Source organism: Neofelis nebulosa, chromosome X, assembly GCF_028018385.1.
Source record: "Neofelis nebulosa isolate mNeoNeb1 chromosome X, mNeoNeb1.pri, whole genome shotgun sequence".
NCBI classification, from domain to species: Eukaryota; Metazoa; Chordata; class Mammalia; order Carnivora; family Felidae; genus Neofelis; species Neofelis nebulosa.
Window position 1 is genome coordinate 13,708,957 of NC_080800.1, and position 10,450 is coordinate 13,719,406.

Sequence of the window (10,450 nt, forward strand, 5' to 3'; positions counted from 1 at the left end):
TACAACTCAACAATAAAAATCAAATAACCGAATTTTTCAAATTGGTGAAGTCTTTGAATAGATTTTCCTTTAAAGAAGATACACCAATGGTCAACAAGCACGTGAAAAAATGCTTGACACCATCCATTAGTCATTAGGGAAATGCAAGTTGTAACCATAACATGCCACTTCATATACATTAGGATAATAATATTTAAAAAAAAAACAGAAGATAACAAGTTTTGGCAATGATGTGGAGAAATTGGGACTCTCCTACAATGCTGTTAAGATTGTAAAATGGTGCAGCTGCTTTGGAAAACAATTTGGCAGTTCCTGGAAAAGTTAAACATTGAGTTACTATGTGACCTAGCAATTCTACCCCTACCCATTTACCCAAGGGAATTGAAAATACATGTCCACACAAATATTCATAACAGCATTATTTATGAAACCAAAAAGTGGAACTGCCCCAGCTATCCAGCAGCTGATGTATGGATAAATAAAATATGGTGTATCCACACATATCCAAGAAAGGAATGAAGCATTGACACATGCTACAACATGGATGAACCTTGCAACATTGTGCTAAGTAAAAGAAGTCAAGCACAAAATGCCACATGAGTCTATTTATGTGAAAAGTACTCAGTAGGCATAATGCATAGAGACAGAAAGCAGATTAACTGTTGCCAGAGGCTGGGAGGAGGGGGTGAATAGGGAGTGACTGCTAATGGGTGTGGGCTCTCTTTGGGGGTGGTGAATGTTCTGGAATTAGTAGTGGTGGTTGCACAACTTTTTGAACGTACTAAAAACCACTAAATCAAGTATTTTAAAATGGTGAATTTTATGGTATGTGAATTAAATCTCAAAAATTAAATAGTAAAATAAAGTGCCTTCTGTTCTCCTCATACCTTTTCCTGGTCGCCATCCTGTTGGCTCAATCATGGATTTCTTGTTTGGAATGACCGTTAAGGTGGATGGCTTGGCAGATAGTACAAATTGGCCCACTGAGTTCCATTCCAACACTCTATAGCATGCCTTACTTCATGCTGGGGACTGGAAAGCTAAATTCATTTGCTAATTTCTCTGACAGCTTGGATTCTGTATGTGTCCCAGGTTTTGCCCTGAAGATACCTTCCTGAGAGACTTGCGAAGTAGAAATGAGGTGGATGTGATGCTTCTCATGGCGTATGCAGTTAGAGTTCTGTTTCTCTAGCAGCAGTTACAGTGGTCCCTGCATGAAGCTCTAACTTAATATGTGTTGAGGGGCAAATCATAGGGCTTTCATTTTTTTGGTATGGCCTGGGCTGAGGCCGTATAGTACTTGAGATGGACTCAACAAACTTTTGATATAAAAGGCCAGAGAGTACATATTTTTGGCTTTGTGTGCCCTGTAGTCTGTGTTGCAAGTACTCAGCTTTGCCATTGTGGCATGAAAACAGGCATAGGTGATACATAAATCAATGAACATGGCTGCTTTCCAGTAAAACTTTATTTAGAAGAATTTGGCCAATGGGCCATAGTTTGTTGACCCTCTGTCCTAGAGCAGTAATTGTGGAGGTGGCGGTTTTCTGATGGTTTATTAACTTTTTTATTGCACAAAAAGTAGGATTCCCTTTTGGGCCAGTTCTGTTGTGTGTTTTAAACAGTTGATTATCTTTTAGTAGTTGCTTTAGGAATTGCAAAATGCATCCTTAACTTTTCACAGTCTAGTTAGAATCAACATTTTCCTACTTCGATGAAAATGTAACAACCTTGCTGCCATGTAGATATCTTTACCCTCCCCCCTTCATGCTATAGTTGTCTTATGTCAACATATATTGAGAACTCCATCATATGGTGTTCTGTATTGTGCTTTCAGCCTTTACACATGCTTTAAAGAACTATAATTTACCATATTTTTATCATTTCTGTCTCTAGTTAACTTGTGCTCTTTCCTCTAAGCTTCTAGAACATATGGAATAGTTATAATAACTATTTTAGTGACTTTGCCTACTAATTCAATCATCTCTGCCATTCTAGGTCAGTTTCAATTGATTGATTTTCCTGCTTCTTTGCTTTCTTGGTATTTTTTAAATTGGATTCCACACATTGTGAATTTTACCTTGTTGGGTGTTGGGTATTTTTGCATGTCTGTAAATAGTTTTCATTTTCCTGCGATGTGGTTCAATTACTTAGAAGCAGTTTGATTCTTTTGGGTCTTGCTTCTGAGACTTACTAGGCAGGACCAAGGCAGCATTTCGTTTGGGCTCATTATTTCCCGTGATTGAGGCAAAATGCTTCTGAGTACTCCACCTGATGCCCCGTGAATTACAAGGCTTTCCATGCTGGTTTGTGGGAACAGCTGCTATATATCCTGCCTCACGTGAGCTCCAGGTATTATTCTCTCTCATCTTCCCTCCAGGTACTCTTTGCATTCTTGAAAATATCCTTAATTCCACGGCCTTCCTTAGCCTTTAGTTGCACTTACCTGACAAAACCCTACCTCTGGGTCACTCTAATCCTCAGACTAGGTCAGTCTATACGTAGGCTCATGGGAAAAACAATCATACAATGGTACATACAAAGTTAGATTGTCCAAGTTATCTGAGGCATCAACACTGTTATATGATCATTCTCTGTGTCCATAGCTCTGTTCCTCCCATTTTCATCTTCCTCCATTTTCTTCCATACCACCCTCTACCAACACAGACACCCACTCGCTCACTCGCTCACTCACTCACACAACCCCTGCACCGAATTTATAGGAAATAAACTTGTCATCATTTTCATAGAGAAAGTAGAAATTATCAGATGGGGACATCTACAACTTCTGACCACCAAACTTAATAAACAGCCCTAGTTTACTTCACCAGGTACATATTTGATGAGTCAGTTAGACTGTGAGAAAAGCTGTTGGCAATGACTTTTAAAAACAAACTCTGTACATTAAAGCAAGAAATGGACAAACCAGTTTGGATAAACTTAGGGAACCTGGACTTTTGCCCACTGCCACCAACCGAACCAGATTGCACCCTGGCTGTGTTGCTTGGGATAAGCTCAGCAATGAAGTCCCTATTTGTTTGCTGGTTAGAAATTGTTCTCAGCACCTGGGAATCTTGTTCTCCTCTTGGGCATTTAAAGTGAGTCTGATACTTTCATGTGATTCGCCCCACAATTCTGTTTCAAGGCACGTCACTCTCTCCATATTCCTATCTGCAGAGATTCTGGTTGTGAGCCAGTCTGTACCCTGTTTAGTTGTCTGAGGGAGGAGCAGAGTATGTTTTTGAACAGACTCTGCTTTTGAAAGTTGCTTGGAGTCTGCTTCTTGCAATGCTCTGGCCTAATCTTGAAACATCATGCTCGGGAGATTGTTATTCATCACTCATTGACTTCCACGATTGGGAGGAGGGGGTGGTAAGAAGGGAGGAGACACTGGTGGAGAGGAAGAAAGAGAACAACAGCCTGTGTGCTTGTTTGCTCATAGTGGTGAGAATGTTATGCCCTGTCCTTATTCTTGAAGAGAAATGATGCATAGCTTCACAGAAGAAACCTGATCCGTCCCCACAAAAGTGTGTTTAGATACTGAGGTATATGCGAACAAAAGAAATGCTCTTGCATTTACTGAAAGACAGAAAGCAAGCAAACAAACTGTGGCTTCTTCTAATGCTCTGTTTACAAAAACTCCTTCAAGCCTTCCTGATTATTGTACATAATTGTTTGTGATATTGCACTGGGTTCCAGCACAGGAAGAAGGTTAAATAATTCCAAAGCTGTTCTGACACCCCAATTCTCTCACCCCTGGCATGGGTGCTGGTGGCAGTGGAAGGGTTGGAAGTCGCTTCCAGAGGTGGGGGTGGGTGGGGGAGGTGTTGCTTTCTTTGCCACCCACAGAGTCCCTGAATATATTTCTCCTCTGATACCAGAGGTTTTGTGTTGTCAGTTAAGCCCAGAAGAAAGATAATCATAGTGGCTAAGACACAGAGAGGTTTGGGCTTATCTGTGACTCCAGTGACCGTGGGCTACTGCCCAGGAAATGCATTTGTTTTGTTGCTACTAATCCACAGCCTGCTGTAAGGGGAGAAAAGAATAAATGAGCCCAGAATGTTATGTTGGGTTTTAGCTCATTGACTTAAAAGGCTGAGGTATAATTTCCCTGAGATTTTACAGTCATGAACATCTGCTCGCAGGAGCCTGCAACATCTGCAGCCCTTGTCGTCATTCTTTGCAGAGGACCATAAAGTTTATAGAAAAACGAATCCACCCAGACACAGAGGAGACCTGGCAGAACCACCTTCCTGGCTGAGAAGTTTATTTTATATTCCAGCATGGGCAACAGAACCTTGTGAGCTTATTCTTCGGGCCATGTGGAAAAAACAGAGCTGAGAGTTCTGCTCTGCCTCTCTCTGCACGCCCCAGCCACATGGACACCCCAGTCGCACTTACGGAGTCCCTGCTGCATGCTGGGTACTTTCTCATGTATGTTATCTCCTTTAACTCTCAGAGTGGCTCTGTTGGTCACCATTACCTCTTTCCACAACAATGTATACATACGGAGACATACAGTTTTAAGTGCACATACTGATTTGGAAAATCTTAAGCCACAAACATGTTTCTTGTATGTATTGATAATTAGATAGGAAGGAAGAAGAGGTAAATAGAGGCAGCATAATATCATGGAAATATCACTGGATTGGGATTGGGAGACCTCCATTCTGGTCTTAGCTCTGGGGGCTTCCTATATCCCTTGATTTCTTTGGGCTTTCCATTTCTTGTTTATATAGTGAAGAAGTTGGTCTCAATTTTCTCTGTCTCTTCTAGCTCTCATGCTAAATAAACTAGGAATCAATATCCAGTATGACTTCAACCATGTAACATAAATGTGTATGAAGAAGGAAAGAAGGAACTATGCCAGAGTGTTTCCAGTAGTTACATTTGGGTGGTAGGATTATGAACTCTATTCTTTGTTCTTTTTTGCATATTCTAACTCTTTTATAATGCACATGTATCATATTTGTGATCAGTAATATATTGTAAAAATATTAACCCATTTGGTGAATGTGACACCTGCTTCTTACTGCATTATCTCCTTCTTCAGCTAGGTCTCCATTATGGCAGCCACACTAATACAACATCTCCATTGGTCTTCCTGGCATAGCCATTGTGCGCCCCAGATTACTCCCTGGCATGGCCTTAGACATACTTACTTTTTAAATGTTTGCTTGTTTATTTGTTTGTTTGTTTACAGAGAACGAGTGGGGAAGGAACAGAAGAAGAGGGAGAGAGAAAGAATCCCAAGCAGGTTCCAAGCTCACAGTGGAGCCAGGTTCAGTCCCACAAATCATGAGATCATGACCTAAGCCAAAATCAAGAGTCGATGCCCAACTGACTGAGCCACCCAGGCCCCCCCCCAGACATATTTACTTTTCTAAAAAAAGTTTTTATTGAAATTCCAGTTAACATACAGTGTAACATTAGTTTCAGGTATACAGTGTAGTGATTCAGCACTTACATACAGCACCCATGCTCATCACAAGGGCCCTCCTCAATCCTCATCACCTATTTCCCCCATTCCCCCATCCCTCCTTAGGGTCTAAAAAGTTCTATCTGATGTGGCTGCTGTCCTCCAGTAGCTTGTAGCCCAGCAGGGGAGATTATGCACATATATAAATGTCTGCAGTTAAAAACAATGTGTAATAAGTGCTGTAGGATTGATGGAAACTTCAGAGAACAGGATCCCTGAGGAGGGAGAATGCCTCTCCAACAAGACATCAGGGAAATTATATCTAACATTTTTGGCATCTCAGAAAACATTCCCTGGTCTCTGATTTCAGACACAGCTGTAGAGGAGAATTCCAGAGGAGCTCAGGGTCATGCTGACAGCATCCCACTTCAAACCTGCACATGGATCTTTCTACCTCAGGGCTTTCCTCTGATGCGGTGAGAGCTGTCTTGGTCCATATGCAAGAGCAGCCTGAAAGTGTGGGGAAGATATTGTCCTTTGGAGTAAACTTCAACCAGTAAAAAATGGGAGCTGGTGGAGAAAGGCTCCCAGCTGTTCTTCTTTGAAGAATGGTCACTTCTGAGACTCATCCCATAGCTTCTTGGGGATCCCTGTGGAATTAATCTCTTATTGCCCACAGCAGTGATCTTAGTAAAGCACCTCTATTCTGGCCTTTTCCTCTATCTCTGCTTTACTACTTTTTAAAGTTTACTTATTTAGAGAGAGTGAGAACAAGCAGGGGAGGGGCAGAGAGAGAGGAAGAGAGAGAGAGAGAATCCCAAGTAGGCTCTGTGCTTTCAGCACAGAGCCTGACATGGGCCTCAATCCCATGAACCATGAGATCATGACTTGAGCCAAAATCAAGAGCCGGATGCTTAACTGACTGAGCCACCCAGGTGCCCTTCTGCTTTACTCTTTTTAATTTTTCACTCAATACCTGTACCTAAGTCCTTGTCTCAGGCTCTGTTTTGGGGAGAACCTAAACTAAGGCAGAAGCCATTGTGGAATAGGATGCATTTGAACTGGAGTTGTTCACAGACAAAGACAAGGAGAAGGGAGAGGTTTTAGGTAGATGGCACACTGTGAGGAGGGCATGGAGAGCACAGGACATACCTGGTGTAGTAGTTTTGAGCCTCCTCCTATCAAGGAGGTGGAATCTATTCTCTACCCCTTCAATATGAACTGGCCTTGTGACTGGCTTTGTCTATTAAAATGTTGCAGAAGTGAGTGAGTTCTGAACTTGGGCCTCAAGTGGCTCTGCCAATTGTGCTCTCATTCTCGTAAGCCTGCCACTGCTAGGTTTACAAGCCAGGAGTAGCCCTAGTGGAGGATGAGAGACCACGTGAAGCAAAGGCAACCTGTCCTAGCTGAGGTACCCTCTAGACTCAAAGCCGCTAGCCAATTCACCAGCTCACCACAGACACATGAGTGAGCAGAGCTGGAAGAGAAGAATCTGTCAGTTGGGCTCAGCCCAAATTGCCAGTCTGAAGAATTATGAGTGAAGTAAATGGTTATTGTTTTAAGCTGCTAACTTTTGGAATGGGTTGCTATGCAACCAAAGCTAATTGATATATCTGGGGGGAAACTGAGTCATCCTGGTTGGTTAGAAGATGTCCTTCATGACTTGAATTGGGGGGGCTAAGTTGGGATAGGTTTTGAATACCATCCTAACAAGTCTGGAAGTAATTCAGTGGGTGAGGAGATTCTGTTGGAATAGATGGGTGGCTGACCACCAAATATTTGGGTTTCCCATTCTGTAGTTTAGAACTGTTGCTGGGAGCTGCCTGCCCAGCCACAGACTATGTTTTCCCAGCTCTCCTTGCACATGACTCGTTCTCTCCAATGAGATGTGAGTGGTAGGGGTTTGTGTAACCTCTAGGCTGAGATAGCTAGGTAGTAAGTATATGATCCCCATGCTCTCCCTGTGCCCCACTGGGTAGCTGGATGATACTAGCTCAGCCTTGAACACACAGGAAGGTAGAACCTCATGATTGATACCAACTAGATTCCTGACTCCCCCTTTAGAGAAGAACCATTCAGCGAAGTAGATTTTGCATGAGCAAGAAAGAAACATTTATCATGTTAAGTCATTGAGATTTTCAGGTTGTTTGTTACAGCATCTGATATTACCCACACTGACTAAATGTAAGCAACCTTCATAGGCTTTTGAGTGGGGTATTGTACCCCTCAAAGTAGTGATTTGGGTATGCTGGCTTTAGCATCCAATTGCAGGGTAAATCTGCTCCTGCAGTTTTCTGGGTCTCAGGAGACAATGGTATGGATATGGCCTTGGCCATGAAAGCAAAAAGGAAAGCACCAAAGTAGACAGTCCCTTCAAGCTAGACATCTTCCTTCCAGGGGAGGAAACTAGTTAAATTGTAGACAGTCTAATATTTAAGTCTAAATTGCTTTCCACCTGTTTAGTTGTGAGTTAGGAAACTGGTCTTGACATTTTGGGATTGGAATCTTAAAACACCAGTTACTTAAAAATAAATACATCTGAAGGTTCTTTTAAGGGACCATAATCATAATCATATTCATAGTAAAGCCTGACCCACCAGAGAGCCACTGTCCCTTCTCTGAGTCTGGGGATACATTGCTCCTTCCTCACCTTGCACTGATGAGCTCCTAATCTAAACAAAATGGATACCACTATTTTGCTGCTTGGTGTTTGTGAGGACCTGGAGACAGGTCCTCCTGAGGAAATATGAGTTTCCTTTAGGAGTTTTCTTGGGGAAGATTTAGATGGATTTCATTTTTTACCCTGCTCATCATGGGAGCAATTCCATGCCTGTGTCTGGAAGTGTTTTGGAGCCGCATGCTTCTAAGAGAGACATTCCTTAGAATTGCTTCTTAGGACAACAAGCCATCCTTAACATCTTATAGCTGTAGCACTTCTACCAGTAGCTTGGCTCCCTTGTGCCATCGGTGGCTTGGCCTAGCCCCCACCAAATACTCTCCGCCAGACTCCCAAGGCCAGGTCTGTCCCAGGCAATGAAAAGTTTGTAGAACATCCCTGACTCCATCTGCCTGTCTGGCTGGCCATTTGCCTACTGCCTGTGGCCACATCATCAGACACCCAGCCTACAGGTCCCCCGATGTTGGCCTCTCTCCTGCTCCAGCCTGTTTGTCAAGTCTCCTTGGCCTGGCCTGCCCCTACCAAGCCCAGATTTTGACACCATCCCAAGGGCAGCTGTAACTCTTCAGCTGTGCTTCATGGTGGCCTTGGAGTGCTTCCACCTCCCACCCAGTGCCCAGAGGCCCCTGGAATGTTGAGAGAGTTTTGACCTAGACCTGGCTCACCTCATACCATAACGAACCAGTTTATTATAGCACGTAATAAACCTCAAACCAGCTTGACTCAGATTCTTAAAGGGCCAGTTCCAACCACCTCATGTCACCCCAGCGGAAACATAGTGCTAATTATACTGAAGAACCTCTTTCTAGCATTGAAGTGGGCAAATTGTGTCTTCAGCATCCCACAGCATCCCCTTTAGGTCTTTCAGGGCATGTGATATTCATTTCAATATCTGAATTAATATGCCATAATTATAATTCTTGTGTTTTCCTTTTGTACTTGTTTTTTTTTAATTTTTAATGTTTATTTATTTTTGAGAGAAAGAGAGAGGGAGGTGGACAGACAGACACAGAATCCAAAGCAGGCTGTAGGTTCCATGCTGACAGCACAGAGCCCAACACGGGGCTTGAACCCACAAACCATGACATCATGACCTGAGCCAAAGTCAGACACTCAACTGACTGAGCCAACCAGGCGCCCCTCTTTAGCACTTGTTTTAATGAGCCTAAGAACAACATTGGGCCTGAAATAATGGCCACTCCTGCAATAGGAAGTTGGATGATGATGATGATGATGATGATGATGATGATGATGATAACACTAACCAACATTTATTGAGCACCTATCATATACCAGGGTCATTTAAAAATAAATTATATAAACTATCTTATTGAATCCCCATGATATCCTTACCCTCTGGGGTAGTAGTTATTATTCTCCCATTTTTAGATGAGACTAAATAATTTGCCCAGAAAATACAATCAGGTAGCCAGACTCAGAATCCAGGTCATATGACACTAGAGTCTGTGCTATTAACTCTGTGTTATCCTGTATCTCTGTGTGGCTGACAGACCGTACATGGATGGTTTTTCCCTCCTACTTAAGTCTGGGAGCAATGAAGGTGGGATTTTTCTTCTGTAATTGAAAGAATAATTGGGAGTTATTTATTTATTCTGTTTAATTACACCAGTCAGTGTCAACTCTTCAAAGTAGAAAAATTAAAATAATTTTTTGAATTCTGGAATATAAAATTCAGCCATAATTTCACCACCCTGACAGAACCACTGTTAATACTTGAATATTTTATTCAGTATTTTTATTTCAACATTTTCTAATATTATATTAAAAATGCAACTGATTTTGGAAGGTACAGAGAATCAAAAAGAAGAAATACAAATCATCTCAAGTTCTATATTATTAGCTTTCTAGATTGTGTGTGTGTGTGTGGGGGGGGGTGTTGGATCATATTGCTTTATATTCTGAGCTTGTAATTGAATAATATTTTGTTGATTTCTTTCATGTAAAAGAATATTCTTCCACAACACCTCTATTAGTTTCTATTTCAGTGTAACAAATTACCACATATCCAGTAACTTAAAACAACACCATTTATTTTCTCACAGTTTCCACTCATCAAGAGTCCAGGCCTGGCTTAGCTAGAGCCTTTGCTGAAGGTCTCATGAGGCTACAAACATGATGTAGGCCAGACCGCTTTCTCAACTGGAGGCTTGACTAGGGAAGGGTCCACATTTGAGCTCATTTAGGTCATTGGTTAAATTCATTCTCTTGAGGCTGTGTGTCTAAGGGCTCAGCTTCTTCCTTGTTGTTGGCTAGAGGCTGCCCTTAGGTTTTAGAGGCCACCAGCAATCCCCTGCCATGTGGCTCTCTCCATAGGCAGTTTTCAATATGGCAGC